This window comes from Mirounga angustirostris, unplaced genomic scaffold (assembly GCF_029215605.1).
Source record: "Mirounga angustirostris isolate CCGP_5_RB_7025 unplaced genomic scaffold, mMirAng1.0.hap1 SCAF_3, whole genome shotgun sequence".
Classification (NCBI taxonomy): Eukaryota; Metazoa; Chordata; class Mammalia; order Carnivora; family Phocidae; genus Mirounga; species Mirounga angustirostris.
The window spans coordinates 143991801-144008020 of NW_026991711.1; the positions used below are offsets into that span (position 1 = coordinate 143991801).

A 16220-nucleotide genomic window follows, 5' to 3' on the forward strand; every position below is an offset into this window, starting at 1 on the left:
CCTTTTCTGGGGATCTCAGTCTGTTTTCTCTTAAGATCTTCAACTGATTGAATGAGGCCAACCCACATTGTGGGGGTTTATTTGCTTGACTAAAAGTCTACTGATTTAAATATTCAGCCCATCCAACAAATTCCTTCACAGAAGCATCTAGAATAGTGTTGAGCCAAATATCTGGGTACTGTGACATAACCAAGTTGACACATGAAATTACCCCTGAGACAACCACTTACCCCTGAGCTGCTGCTTTTACTTAGGTGTACATTTGTGTGTGCAGGAAAAAAACAAAAACAAAAAACCAAAAAAAACATCCTGAAGTATACACACAGATTCTTTGCAGCTAGAGAGGATTTGTCACCCTGGGCGGTGGGGAAGGAGAGGCTAACTTTTTCATAGTACCATTCTGTATCGCTCAAATTTTGTTCAGAATGCATTAGGATTACCGTTACCTATATTTTCAAATTAGTTTTTAGTTAAAATAACTCATACATACTGTTAACATAAAATAATACTAGGAAGCTAACAGGGAATTTCCCAGGCCTCTGTTCCGCCCCTCCCCACCTCCTAATTCCCAGTTCCCACAGACATTCATTTTTAACTCTTTCATTCTGGTTTTAAACTCTGTTTCCAATAGCACATTTATACTGCGATTTCTTGGCTTTCCAGTGTGAGACATTATCTCCTGATAGGACGTTCTATCGTAGAACATGGAGTTACTGCCGCCCCTCCCCGAGGCCCTCTCCGGGTTTCCCTCATTCCATTCTCCCCAGACCATGTCACATTTGGCTTAAGTATCTATTCAGTGTTAACATTATTATGGCAGCTTAGAAGTCTTCCACAGCAAAGCAATGTAGTATTGTATGATTATATTTCCTTTCTTATACAACTTTTCTCCCCTGAGAATTCCCTAATTTTATATGGTTTACTTTTCTATGTTCTTACCGTTAACTCATTTTCAAACTGTTCGGTAGATCTCTAAAACTCTTTCTAGAATTTAGCACGTAGCTAATGGATCAGTTTCCATTTTCACTTCAAAATCCACACTCCTGGACGCTGTCTTCCATTCCAGTCTGAATCATATACTATTTATTATTTACTAATTTCTTCCCTGTTCATTTTATCTGAATTAGTTTTCTGGAACTCTTATTAATGGATATGGGAACTCCTCACTTGATTCTGTTGTTTTCTTATTTCTTCTCTGTTAGTTTCAGGGTTTTTCTGAGGTATTTTTGTTTTGTTTTCTTTTTTTAGAAACACACTTGTTACCATTTAATGAACCTCCCTCCTCAGGGCTTCAAGCTACCAGGACACAGCACCCCCCCACCCCCCCCTTACCCCTAATCTTCTCAGCTCTTTTACTGAAGAATATAGCCTTCACGAGGACAGGCTGTCTGGGGAGCCATCCCTTCCCTAAAACTCTGCAGTAGCCAGATCACACCACATCAGTGATAGGAGCAGCTCAGTCTTGTTTTTAGCAGCATTTACCTGTGTCTGCTCACTGACTGAGGTCCATAATTTACCATGGTTGACAGGTGAGCAGAAGCTCTGGTTCCTTTTTCAGTGGTCATGATTCATACTGACTTTTCCAAAGTAACCCGGGTGATATTTGTTGAAGTTGACCCTGTGGTGATGCCTGCCACCAGCCTTACCCGGGCCTCCTGGGTGCTTCCCGTGCTTGCCGATGAGGCCGTGGCTCACGTGGCCCCAAAGTTTCCGGGTCTTCCTCAGTCAGGATGGCATGTTGGCAGCCCAGATGGAAAAGCCATTTTTATTTTCTAAGCGACATCTTCCACATTACCTCCCGACCTGTTGTTGAATCTTTTATATCTGTTATATTTTTTAGTTTTCAAGAGCTCTTTCTCTGTATGTTCCTTTTTCCGGTATCCTCTTCATGAATGCACTCTCTTCTCTCTCTCCTTGTGTTCTTCTTACTGCAGTGCTTACTCCATTGTCCTGATTCTTCGAAACTCTACTGTTCCTGCTTATTTGCTTTGGTTTCTGTCTTTCACATCAGAAGCTTCCCTTAAATGCCACGTGATTCTTGACTGTTCATATCTAAGAGTCAGTGACTAAAAAGCTGATTGGAAGTTTTACATGCATGGTTGTTCTTCTTGACCGTGTGGGTTTCACTAGAGGATGATAAGGATTTTCAGTGGTAAAAACGGGTGAAAGGGCCAGTATATGTAGGATTTTTTTCTTTTGGGTTTAGTTTATTAACCAAAGGAATCCTCCACTTTTCAGTTAGGAGTATAATCTTGCTTGCCAGCATCTGAGTACAGAGTGGAGTGTGGTGATGGTAAGGAATAGACTATTACTGCTGTTGGTATGCAGACACTTTCTTTAATATCCCTATTTTCCATAGATCTCTCACCCTTTCTTTAGCTGTCTGTTGTCCTGGAAGCACTTATAGTGTGAGAATAGTGGAGGGTTGTACAGGGTGTGGGTGGGAGTCCAGGTATCTAAGTGCCAATTGGACAAACTTAACTTTCCATGCTCCATTCCCAGGCTTCTGCCTTCAGAGGTACCAGAAGGTTCCAGTTCTGAGGCCTTCCCATAGGCAAAAAAAAAAAATAGGTAACTAGAATTTAGTTTTCCTCTTACGTTTTCTAACTTATGTTTGATGGCTAATGCAAAAATTATAACACCGTTTGGTGTGGTTTTAAGTGTATGCAGAGAAAATATTTAAGGCAAGTATAAACAGAGGAAGAGAAAGTGATGTTATAAGGAGGTTAGTTTTCTATATTTCACTTGAACTGGTAAGAGGTTGACACTGGTAAACTGTGATGTTATATGTAGCTGATGTACACTTAAGATAATCACTAAAATGATGTGCAAAGAGAGACACAATAGATGAATCAAAATAAGATTCTAAAAAATGTTCAAGTAACTCATAGGAAGGCAAGAAAAGGAAAAGTAAGAAATTAAAAACAGAAAAAAATTAAATGACAGACTTATACCTTGTCATATCAATAAATACACTAAATAAAAGCTCTACACCAATTAAAAGACAAAGATTGGCAGAGTAGATTAAAAAACATGACCCAAGGGGCACCTGGGTGGCTCAGTTGGTTAAACTACTGACTCTTGATTTCAGCTCAGGTCATGATCTCAGGGTTGTGGGATGGAGCTCAATGTTGGTCTCCACACTTAAGATGCTTTTTCTCCTGCCCCCCTCCCCCCTCACATGCACACTCTCAAACAAAAGAAAACAAAAACAAAAACACATGACCCAACTATTTAGCTTATAAGAAGTTTACTTAAAAGGTAATTATATGGGCAGGTTGAAAGTGAAAGGATGGAAAAAAAATCTACATTATGCTAACGTTAATCAAAGGAAAATAGGAGTGGCTATATTAACATTGGATAGACTTCACAGCAAAGAACATTATAAGATATAGACAGGGACATTCTATGATGATATAAGTGTCAGACTACCCAGAAGACCCAGTAATCCTAAATATGTATGCACTAGACAGTGGAAATGGAAAACGTGTGAAGTAAAAGCTGATAGAACTGAAAGGAAAAAGAGAAAAATCTACAATTATAGTTGGAGACTTCAATCCCCCTTTCTTACCAATTATTAGAGCTAGAAAGATCAGCGAGGATATAAGAAAAACTCAACAATACCATCAACCAATAATGTCTAGTTGATATTTATAGAACACCCTATCTAACAATAACAATACAATACATATTTTTAATTACCCATAGAGCAAAAACCAAGATGAACGAAATCCTGAGCCATAAAACAAAATCAACTTTTGAAGAATTGAAGTCATGTAGCATGTGTTCTCTGACCACAATAGTATCAAAATAGAAGTGAACATAAGAGAGATAGGAACATTTCCAAATACTCAGAAACTAAACAGTATGCCTATAAATAATCCGTGCATCAAAGAGGAAGTCTTAAGAGAAATTTAAAAAAATTCATTAAACCACATGAAAATAAACATGTAACATACCAGAACTTCTGGGACACAGCTGAAGCAGTGCTGAAAGGAAAGTTTATAGCATTAAATATTTACATTAGAATATACTAGAAAAGAGGAAAAGTATTAAATCAGTGATATAAGCTCCCACCTCAAGAAACTAAAGAAAAGCAAAATAAACCCAAAGCAAGAAGAAAGGAAGTAATAAAGATAAGAGCAGAAATCAATAGTATTGAAAAGAGAAAATCAATGCAAATAAAATAGCTGGTTCCTTGGAAAGTTCAATAACATTTACAAACCTCTAGGAAGACCGACCAAAAAAAAATAGAGAAAAGACACAAATGATCAATATCAGGTGGAATGGAATGAGAGATATCAGTACACACCCTACAGATCTCAAAAGTACAGTAAGAGAACACTATCAGTCACACTACAGACATAAATTTTCCAAGTTAGATGAAACAGACATATTTTTCAAAAAAAAAACAAACTACAACTCACCCAATGAGAAATAGATAACTTGAGTAGCCCTATAACTGTTAAGAAAATTTAATTCGTAATTAAAATACTCCCAAAAAAGAAATCCCCAGGCCCAGATACCTTTACAAGAAAATTCTACCAAATGTTTAAAGAAAAAATTCATGCCAATTCTATACAATGTCTTCCAGAAAAGAGGAGACAAGGGAATAATTCCAATTTATTTATACAAAGCTAGTAATAACCTGATACTAAAACCAGTGACAGAACAATAGCAACAACAACAACAACAAAAATACAGATAACTATCCCTCATGAATATAGACATAAAATGCTTAACAATAAATATTAAATGAACTTGAGAAATATCTAAAAAGGATTCATGACCAAATGGATTTCATTCCAGGTATGCAAACCTGCTTCAATATATGAAAATCAATCAATATAGTCCACTATATTGATAGACTAAAGAAGAAAAAAATCACATCATATCAATTGATGCAGAAAAAGCACTGGACAAAATGTAACAACCATTCATGATTAAAAATCTCAGAAAAATAGAAATAGAGGAGAACTTCCTTAGCTTAATAAAGATAACCCATAAAATATCTACACTTAACATCATTCTTAATGGTGAAAGATTGAATGCTTTCCCTTCAAGAGCAAAGCAAGGATGTCCACACTCACCATCCTTATTCAAACTACTTCCAGCCTGTGCATTAAGGCAAGAAAAGGAAATTAAAAAAAGGGAATGCAAGTTGGAAAGGAATAAAGCTGTCCATACTAGCAGATGGCATGGTTATTCATGTAGAAAATTCCAAGGAATCTACAAAAAACTTCTAGAACTAATAAGTTTAGTAAAGTCACAAGATATAAGACAGACATACAAAAATAAGTAGATTTCTATATACTAACAAATGAGACCGTGGACATTTTAATTTTTTTTTTTAAAGATTTTATTTATTTACTTGAGAAAGAGAGAACATGAGAGAGAAGAGGATCAGAGGGAGAAGCAGACCCCCGCTGAGCTGGGAGCCTGATGTGGGACTCAATCCTGGGACTCCTGAGCCAAAGGCAGTCACTTAACCAACTGAGCCACCCAGGCGCCCAAGACCATGGACATTTTAAACAAGCCATGGTCCATCCATATGATGGGATATTACTTGGCAGTTAAAAGGAATGGACTGGGCGCCTGGGTGGCTCAGTTGGTTAAGCGACTGCCTTTGGCTCAGGTCATGATCCTGGAGTCCCTGGATCGAGTCCCGCATCGGGCTCCCTGCTCGGCAGGGAGCCTGCTTCTGCCTCTGACCCTCCCCCCTCTCATGTGCTCTCTCTCTCTCTCATTCTCTCTGTCTCAAATAAATAAATAAAATCTTAAAAAAAAAAAAAAAGGAATGGACTATTAGTATGGACAACAACTTGGATGAATCTCTGGAGAATTGTGCCAGGTAAAAAGAACCAATCGCCCAAAGTTACATAGTGCATGATTCCATTTATATAACATTCTTGAAATGATAAAATTATAGAAATGGAGAACAAATTGGTGGTTTCCAGGGGTTAAGAAGGCAGTGGGAGTTGGAGAGCCCTGGGCGTGGCTATGAAAGGGTAGCATGAGTGGTGCTTTTGGTGATGAAATGTTCTGTATCTCGACTGTATGTCAATATCTTGGTTGTGATTTTGTGCTACAGTTTTGCAGTATGTTGCTATTAGGGGAAACTGGGTAAAGGGTGCACAGAATCTCCTGTATTCTTTCATATAACTGTGCTTTAATGTACAATAATCTCAAAAACCTAATTTTTAAAAATTAAAAAACCATGTTGAAAAGAGTATGTAAATTTAATGGAGAACTACATTTGTTATGTTGTTTTCAAGTGTCAGCGCGTGTAGTAGTGAGCAGTGATGCGTTTTGGGTTTTTTTTGATGCATTTCTGTCCAAAAGCTATGAGGCTGGACTAGCCTGGTGAGAATGTCTCACTTTGTTGTATTGCTCCTTGGACACATCTTCTTCCCCATACCTTTGCCCAAACAGAACCTGTCTCTTCTGATTATTGAATATTCTAAAATATTCAATAATATTTTTCAATATTTCAAATGTTAGGTTTACAGCATGCATTCATTCAGGATATCTTTTACCCTCAACAGGATATAGTACCGATTTCATGCCGAGTTCCAGAAACTATTTACTTGTAGGTTAAGGTCTAAGTATTTTACATATTTACTTATTTCAGAACTTTTTATAAAATTTAACACCTGCAAAAGTACCATATTAGAGTTCTCCAGAGAAACAGAAATAGGACGTGTGTGTGTGTGTGTGTGTAGGTAGGTAGGTAGGTATGTGGGTACATAGGTTTTTGTTTATTAAAAGGAATTGATTCACTTGATTACGGAGGCTGAGAAGGCCAGGGCCGGGTGTAGTTACAGTCTGAAACTGCAAGGCTGCGACCCAGGAGAGCCGATGGTATAACTGTAACTGACCCCAGACTTGTTCTGCTCACTGCACGACAGGCCGATGAGCCAAGAGGCAAAAAAAAAAAAAGCAAAAAACCCCCCAAAAACCCCAACTTTATTTGGAAAGCTAGCAAACCGAGAGGATGGCTGACTGTTGTCCCAAAGAACCACCTGCCCTCTGCAGGAAATCCAAGCTGTTTTATGTCTGCAAAAGGGGAAAGAGGGAGGGGGGGTTGGAGTCATAAGGTGACAGACGTATGTAGACATCTGAGGAAGGTTGTGCAACTTTATCCTTGGTGACCTTTGCATATGGGAATCTGGTCATGTTGTTCCTGTAAATCTTAGCATAGCATAGTTCATTTCTGTACATCCTTTTCTCCTTGGGCAAGGTAGGTTTTGGGTAAAGAGTGGTTTTTGCACATCTCATCTGTACTGTGCCTACATGCAAGGCTAAAAAGTTTTTTAAACTACAGGTCACAGCAGCAAGGGAAATAGAAGCAATGTGGGGTCAGATATGTTAAGTTTCTCCCAGTAACTTCCAGTCTGAATTTGGGTCTGAAGGCAGAAGGCTGAATGTCCCAGCTTAAGGACAGGCAGAGAAAATTCTTTCTTACTCAGCCTTTTATTCTATCAGGCCTTCAGTTGATTGGATAAGAGGGTAATATGCGTTACTCATTAATCTTATCTAGAAACACCCTCACAGGCCTACACAGAATAATATTGAACCAAATATCTGGGTACGCCATGGCCCCATCCAGTTGACACATAAAATTAAGCTGATTGTGACCTTTGAAATCTAGTCAATACTATGAATATCAACAAAAGAGGAGTATCAACAATAGAAAGGTTTTATGGGTCATGAAAGAAAAGTTGGGCATTCCAGTGCATTCCACTTTTAGGAGGGTTGTGGGCAGAAGCAGCCTGTCCTAGCCCGTGTCTCACCTGCACTGGGCTTCTTTCCTTTGGTGATCTTCCACATCTGCCCTTCTCCTGTCCTCTGACCTCAGTTTCTCCCAGTCTTACCCGAAACCTGTGGTTTTTTTCCCTTTCTAAACCTATTTTCCAGCTTTCCCTGAGTACTCGGGATCTTCTCCAGGACCTCTTCGAGATTTTCATTTTGTGGGGCTCCCAGGATAACAAAAATGAAAGCACTGCCAACTCATGTATATTTAGCAAATGAACGTTTTAACACAACAACTTACCATGGACCTTATTTTTTAGGTTTAAAATTTATTTAGTTTTGGATGGGGTATATATCCACACGGTTTAAACTACAAAACATCTCCTTCCCACCTTGGCTTCCAATTCATCCAGTTCCCCTCTGTGGATGTAATTTTTCTGGCTTCTTATCTGTCCTTCCATGACAAGATAATCTATTTTATTCTTTATGTGTGTGCCATAATTTATGTAAGCAATTCTATTGACCAACAGTAAAGCTATTACAAATAATTATAGACTCTTAGGCCAGCATATCTGTAGGTTCTATAATGTGGGACAGTTCTCTAGAAATTCACCTACCTTTTTTTAAACAGGCAGTTGTTAAATCAACCATAGAATTTTCATGTACTTGATAAATACAAAAAGCAAAAATGGTTTTAAGTAATGTTTTAATTTTATTTGATAACATCCTATGAATTTTATGAGGAAGTAGATCATAAGACCTGGAAATTTTATGTGTACTTGTTTTTCCTTCTTTTCTTCTTTCCTTTTTTCTTTTTATATTCTCTCGTCTGTTTTTCTTTTTCTCCTCCCTTTCTTCCTTTCTTCTTTGCTCCTTCCTTCCTTCCTTCCTTCCCTGTCTTCTTCCTTTATTTCTCCTTTTCATTTTAAAATATCCCAACAGCTACTGTTTGGTTTTTATTAATGGGCCGATTGAGAGCTATGTAACCACTAGGTGGTGGTACAAGAACATAGGGAGAAGTATTTTCGTAAACAGACGTGGAATTAGTTTTGATTTCCTGCTCAGTTTTTAAATTGCTATACACTTGGGTCCTTAAATGCCTCCTAGGGGATGTCATTGTGATTGCTGTTTAGCAGTTGAGCCGACATAAAATTGATGTTGGGCTTTACAACAGCTGTTCTAGACCACTTTATGTTGATGTTGAGACTTTTTAAAAATGCTCGTTGCTTGAAAATGTTAACTCTTCAGTAGGAATCTGTTAAGTTTTCTGAGTGATTTGAAGGGCTTGCTTATATTTCTGACCGATTTACACATCTTACAATGTTACAGTGGAGACTACTTAGAATTTATAATCCTGCTTTATTTAGCTGACTGAATTTTCAGTAAAGAAATGACAGTTTCCTAGCTACTTCCTATGGAAACGACAAAAGGCATCTGCTTACTATGGTTTTACCCTATCGACTGCAATCTGGTGTTTTATTCAACCTCGCAACATTGATCTTCATCTAAATGAGTCAAACATGTATTTAAAATGATTTTGGAATTTGACGTAAAAGTTATCTTCTGTGGGTTAGCTTAATTAATTTTTGGAAGTCTACCTTGTCCCTTTTAATACTCTGAATCTCCGCTTAGAAATTTTGGATTGGTTAATTTCCACACACACACACACACACACACACACACACACACAAAGGAATCCAGCATAAATATTGAAGGATCTCTGCTTACATTGGAAACGTCTGATCATTTGCTTTGACCTTCTGCTGAAATTCCGTGTAACGTATTCAGTACAGGAATGTGGTTGCAGCTACCTGAGAACATTCTGCTGGAAGCCAGCACGTGTATGCGCTCATCCTATTTGGGTCCCTGTTGGATTCATAGAAGTATATATACAACGGCTCTCCTCTGTCACAGCACGTCTTGTCAAGTGGCAAATCCACATCTTCCCAAAAAGTGACCTTATAACAAAGTTCCTATTGACTTGCTTTGATGGGTTGGTTATTTTTGGATGAGCATCGAGGTCCATCACCTCATTTCCATAGCTATGGAGAGTTCTACATATCATTTTTACTAGTGCTTGCTGGGTTAGCACATGAAGAAGCAAACATTTTAGCTAAATATCTCACAGGTTTTGATGATAGTAACACTGTCTTACCATTTAACATGTGTGGTCTTCCTAATGAAGTACTATGATCTGGTATCCAATAGTGGTCTATTAGGACATCACACCGGAAGCCTTCATGTAAGGCATTTGGTGTTTAACTAAAAGGAAAAATGGCTTCTTCATACCTGTTAACACATTAGGAAAAAAAAAGTAATCATCACAGGGTTCAGTTCAGTGGAAGAGCACTAATTTGAAAGAAGCCTCCCTTAGATGATGAAACTGTTACAACATTGTTCTAGGAAATAAAATCAACTACAGCCGATTGCTTGGTTTTATTAGGAAAGATAGCCCATTTTGTGATCTATAATGTTTAAATCAATTGAACGACCCTGAAATCTCTCCCCTGAAATGCCTATTACACAGCTTGCAACCTTTTGTTCAAGAGATTAAGTTTGCATCTCCTCACATGATCTCCTTGTAATTGGAAAACTTTCATTTTGACAGAGAAGATGTGCCAGTATCCCTGTGAGCTTTGCCGCGAGCCAGTGCAGAATGCCATCTGGAGGATGCATGCCCAGGCCCTGCAACAGCCTCCTGTCGGCTTGTATCTGGAACTTTGCAACAGAACAACTAATAGCATCTTAAGCTCCATTTGTCTAGCTTGCTAGTGCTCTTGGCAGAGGTCATAACCAGCAGTGGTTTTGTTGATTTGCTCCATCAAATGTAATTAGGTGAAAGCACTCACCGACGGAGGCTCTGATAATGGCATCAAAGCCTCAGGCTTAAACTTACCCATTGTGTCAAATTTAAGTTTAGATCAACAAAGACATAAGAATTTCATCATCGGGACAATAGAACTTAATACTTTTTAAAGATGCTTATTTGAGGCAACAAGATTTGTTTTTCTTTTGGACTTCATAATTATTTCCTTTATTTTTTTTCTGTTTCTTTTATTTTCTTAGTCACTGGCTTCCAGTGAAGTGGTTGATCTTTCCTGCAAGATCATGTGATAGGTACACAAGCCATCCGTCCCTGCCGAACCTTACTTTTGAGTTCATGATGGAAAATGATAAGCCATTTTTCCAGTTCTGTCAAACAACTTTGAACTCTATGAAACTCAACAGTTTCGTACTTGTAAGGGGAGCGGTAACATTATTACTGGGCCTTTAACTCTTGCTTACTGGAAAACTCCAATAGTGCCAGAAGCCTCTTTATAAATGAGTCAGTTTCAGGCTCTGAGTAAGCTAAAGAAACCATTACTTGGGGTTAAAGTTAGGGCAAGGCTGGGCCCAGAGCATAAGATAGGCTTTAGCTATTATTAAGAGCCATAAAGAAACTACAGAAGTTTTCTGCTTACTGCAGAGAAGGAAAAATTCGGCAGAAGTAAGGTTGATCAGTTTCATGCATAAATGTTGTCGAACAAGTCAGCGGGGGTCTGTGTTGGAGAGGGAGAGTTTGGGCCTGGTCTCAGCAGGGGGGGTAGCATTTCCCTGGAATGGTTGTACTCAGGGTCTGGATGAGGCTCTTTGAAGAACTTAGCAGAGAAGTTGAGTATGATGTCATATGTAAAGTAATAATGATATGTGAAATGCCTTTTTTTATCGACTTCTAAATTTCCTCTCACTTTTATGGGTTCTTGACTATACCTCCGATCTAGATCTTACAAAGAAATCACTCTGAGATTTCCAGGGGGTGGCAGTCATTTCTGTGGACTTTGTACCTCCTCATGGAAGCTGTCTTAGTTGGAGCTTTCCAGGTATGCTGCTTTGGATAAAAGCAGTAGGCATATGTGAGAATGAGGTTAAGTAAGTGTTTATTTGAGGATTTAATATCGTATAAACTCTAGGAGTAAAGCAATTATCATGCTGTTAATTTCATATTCATGTATGGCTTATTTATTTGTTGTTTACCTCTCTGCATAATGAAAATGCCATGGAAATCTGCTTCTTCTGGTGCTCTAATTTTAAATGAAGCTAAATGTCATGTATAATTTTAAGTTACAGATTGCTAATTCCATTCTATTTTAAATACTCTATGAGAAGCCCTTTTGTTCTTCCAGAATCCTTTTTCAGAAGAATTAAAGCATAATTGTCTAAGTAATTATAAAATAGGTAGTTAATGGATTAAGACATGAATCTGAGGCAGTATAGGTAAATTTTGAACCATATAGTTATCTGAGCCTTTAGGTGCGTGTGTGCATGTATGTGTATTTCTAAGATTCAACACCTTAATTACTTTTCTGACAAATATAATGTAGTCAGAAAATAATAACACACTGCCTCTACTGAGAAGTTATTTGTATCTGGCCTACTTGTAATCTGGTGGCAGTCACTGTTTGCTGAAGTGCTTCGGAAAGCTCCAGGGTAAGGCCGTTGTCCTCTGTTTACCCGACATATTTTTAAGAACCGGTCACTGGCAGAATTCTAAGTTCATCTTCTGGGAATGTGATTTAAAAAGGACAGGAAAGGGAAGGGAAGGAAAGGAGGGTGGAAGGAAGGGAAGGGAAGGGAAGGGAAGAAATGCAATCCATAACCAATGCATGTGAAGCCCCTCTCCAGTCTGGGAATCCATTCAAGTTACATGCCTCAGATTCCACTTCCTGACCCATCCTGCTCTTCTCTGCTTAATCCTAGATCCCTATCTGGAACTAGAGTGGTATGCCATCCAAGTTCTTCTAAGTATTTTATTAATGGGACAAGCATCACTGTGGGCCACCAGGTGCATAGATAAGGTCCCGACCCCTGGGTGGCTGTAGCCTGACTAAGAAGATAACTTACAGATGTAAAATATTGAGTCAATAATACCGCAAGTCAGTATACATTTAGATACTCCAAAGGCAGAAATGGTTGAGAGGAAATGCATTTCTGAAAACACTTAACACAGTCCGCAAAGCTTGCTATGTGCCAGTTGTTCAATTTCCATTGTTATTTACAAAAGTGAAGCTTTGAATTAAGAAAAAAATGCACCATCTGCCTACCCATGTAATAATGCTTGGTTTTATTCCCAAGCATATCAACCACTGGCTTGGCATTTTAACTAACTGAAGCACTTTTTTCATTAGAGTGTGTCTGTGTCTACAAAGGGCCTTTTCTTCTGGTTGCTCATTTTCATATTCTTGCACCCTTACTCTGCCTTTTGCAGGACTCGAAGCCTTCTCTATATAAAGTATGGCAACCTTGTCAAATGTCCTCTGCATTCTAGGTACCTCAGGAGCAGGCTACACCTGATGCCTCTCTTTGGCCAGTTACTTAGTCAAGCAATTCCTTTTTATCAACTGACTGTATAATCCATATTATACTGAGTGCCTGTTTTCTGTGGACACACAGGGCATATACAGCCCTTTAAGGATACAAAGAAGTACACTCTGATACCTGCCCTTGACTAAATTGCAGTCAAAGGGAAAATACATATAAAAATACTCCATTTTAAGCAGAATTTTCTAAGTGCCAGAGTGAATGCTACACACTTATTCATTCAGTCAGTCATTTACTCAACAAATATTTATTGAGTGTTGTGATGTGTCAAGTACAGTGTGATTCACTGGAGATATAAACATGAATAAATCATACATGGTGCCTGCTCTGGAAGTGGATACCATCGTAGGAGAAAATTTTGTTACTCAAAGCGTATCCACGGATCGGCAACACAGGCATCCTCTAGGAGCTGGTGAGAAATGCAAAATCTCAGGCCCCATCCAGTTCTATTGAATCCATATCTGCATTTTTTTAAAGACTTTATTTATTTATTTGATAGAGCAAGAGAGCACAAGCAGGAGGAACAGTAGGAGAGAGAGAAGCAGACTCCACGCCAAGCAGGGAGCCCCATGCGGGGCTTGATCCCAGGACCCTGGGATCATGACCTGAGCCAAAGGCAGATGCTTAACCATCTGAGCCACCCAGGTGCCCTGTATACCACATCCGCATTTTAACCAGATGCCCAAGTGACTTGAAGTTTTAAAAGCCCTGGCTACAAGGAGTGTAGAATGCTTTGTGAGGTAGCTGAAATAAGAAGGAGTCACCAAGGCTTCTAAAAAGAGGAGGGAAAGCAAATTTCATCAGGTTAAAGTCCCTATTCTGTTGGGCTACTATAACAGCGTGCCATAGACCGAGTGGCTTATAAACAACAGTTTATTTCACACAGTTCTGGAAGCTGGGAATCCAAGATCAAGGTGCCAGGAGATGTGGTGACTGATGAGGGCTTGCTTCCTCTGTCGTCTTTCTGTAACCTCACGGGGCAGAAGGAGCAATGGGACTCTCTGAAGTCTCTTTATAAGGGCACTAATCCCATTCATGAGGGCTCTGCTCGCATGACCTAAGCACCTCTCGAAGGCTCTGCCTTCTGATACCATCACACTGGGGAATAGGTTTCAACATGGATTTTGAGGGGACACAAACATTCCGCTGTAGCAGAGGGGATTAGATATAATCTGAATACGATTCAAAAAGTGAAATTTTGGAAGCTAGCTCTTTAATGATCTTGTAATTTGTGATGATCCACAGAGAGTAGTGATTGATAAAGTATGATAATATGAAATTCAAAGCTGTGAGGAAGGAGAATGGCTTAGATTCTAGACTCTAGAAGTAGGGATGGGTTGCCAGTGGTGATGCAGCCTCTGGGAGCAGGACTTTCTTATCCAGAGCCTGTGGAGATAACCATTAATAGACTCAAAGATGATTTTTAAATTAATTTTTAGGCCTGATGTTTTTTGAATCCCCAAATTAGAGTGACAGTCAAAAAGCAGATACAAATCAAGGTATAACATTTTATATATACACCGATTTTTCTAAAACACATCTAATTTAGTAGACCTTAGATATGGGAGAAAAGGAGGTATTGGGATCAGTAGCCTTGCTTCAAAATTAATGGAGGATGTTACTCAGGGGGAAAAGACTGTTTACATCTTTACCTAGAGTTCTATCTTTGTAATCAAGCGAGGTCCTCCACAAGAGTATGAGAAAATGAATTTTATCTGTAGTGCCTTTATCTACTTCAGTCATCCTTTCTGTTACCTGCCCCCCCAAACTCTGTGGTCTTTAACACATGAGAAAATGGGGCACATGGGTGGTTCAGCCAGTTAAGCGTCTGCCTTCGGCTCAGGTCATGATCCCAAGGTCCTGGGATCGAGCCCCACATCGGGCTCCCTGCTCGGTGGGAAGCCTGCTTCTCCCTCTCCCACTCCCCCCTGCTTGTGTTCCCTCTCTCGCTGTGTCTCTCTCTGTCAAATAAATAAATAAAAAATAAATAATAATAATAAAAAAAACCATGAGAAAATGAAGATAGCATTATGGCAAAGGCCAATTAGGGTAATACAGGGAGGGACTAATGACCCAATCAAGTACGTTGTTTTAAACCACACTGTGCCACGTGGTTTCTGCCCTTGTGTAAGGTCCGTCTTCTACACAGGAATCCTTCCATTCTCAGGTTTGTAAGAATTTGAGGGGCCGACTCCAGTCAGCCTTATGACAATCAAAAAAGTTTACATTTGCTTATTGGGCTCTTAAGACTGCCTCAGCAGATGATTCTGTTTCTGAGATGTTTGAAAATGACATCCATAGCTCATGTTTTATGGGTCTTCCATGAGCTTTACACACATGACTTATCTGCACACAGACCCGAGCTGACAGGGAGAAGCCTGCAGCTCTCCAATAAATGACAGACTCAGTCAGTGAGACGTAGAGCCCAGAGCCGCGTGCCTGACAAAGTCTACTTTACAAAGCTCAGAGAATACCATTTGAAAATTTTCATTGCTGCTGTTTCAGAGGTACCCGCAGAATGGTGAGAAGGTATTGTTGACTCTGAATAGAATATCTCAAAACAACTTGATAAATTGAGGATTTTAATTTTTAGCCATAAACATAGGAAGCTGGAGAAGTAAATGTGGCTATGTAGGGGTTTGGAAGAAGAGTTTCCTAGCTGGAAGTAAGGTCCATAGGTGACGTTTTTGTAGCAAATTGAAGGATGAATGGATCTAATAACTTGGAGTAGTATCTTTAAAGTGGAATTATTTTATTATAACTTAGATAGACTCTGTTTTGGGATGAGCACTCTCTACATAGTCACAGAAATGTCCCCTCTCGTCAAATGAATTAGTAGCTATGTTGAGCATTAGTAAATGGATAGTGTTTAAAGGCCAATAAGACGTGTCATTATTTTGAGTTCCATAAGAAAGCATGTTGCACTACAAATATGAGCTATGTGGGCGGGTGAGTATTTTGCTGGTGCTATTCTTCAATATTTAAGGTGGATTTGATATTTTACTTAGGAAGATCATCTTGGAGCCATATATGATAAATTAGGTGGTCAATTTCTAGCAAGCTGTTTTAGGTCAAAAGAAAGATGGAAGGAAGGGTGAATGGAAGAAAGA

General features: G+C 39.0%; 2 pseudogenes; one reads left to right on the forward strand and one right to left on the reverse strand.

The window, feature by feature from the left end:
- Positions 1-16220, forward strand: part of LOC123839058 (replication protein A 14 kDa subunit-like) — a 106884-nt pseudogene that overhangs the window by 10699 nt on the left and 79965 nt on the right.
- On the reverse strand, positions 1292-1737 carry LOC123839059 (large ribosomal subunit protein uL15-like; annotated as a pseudogene).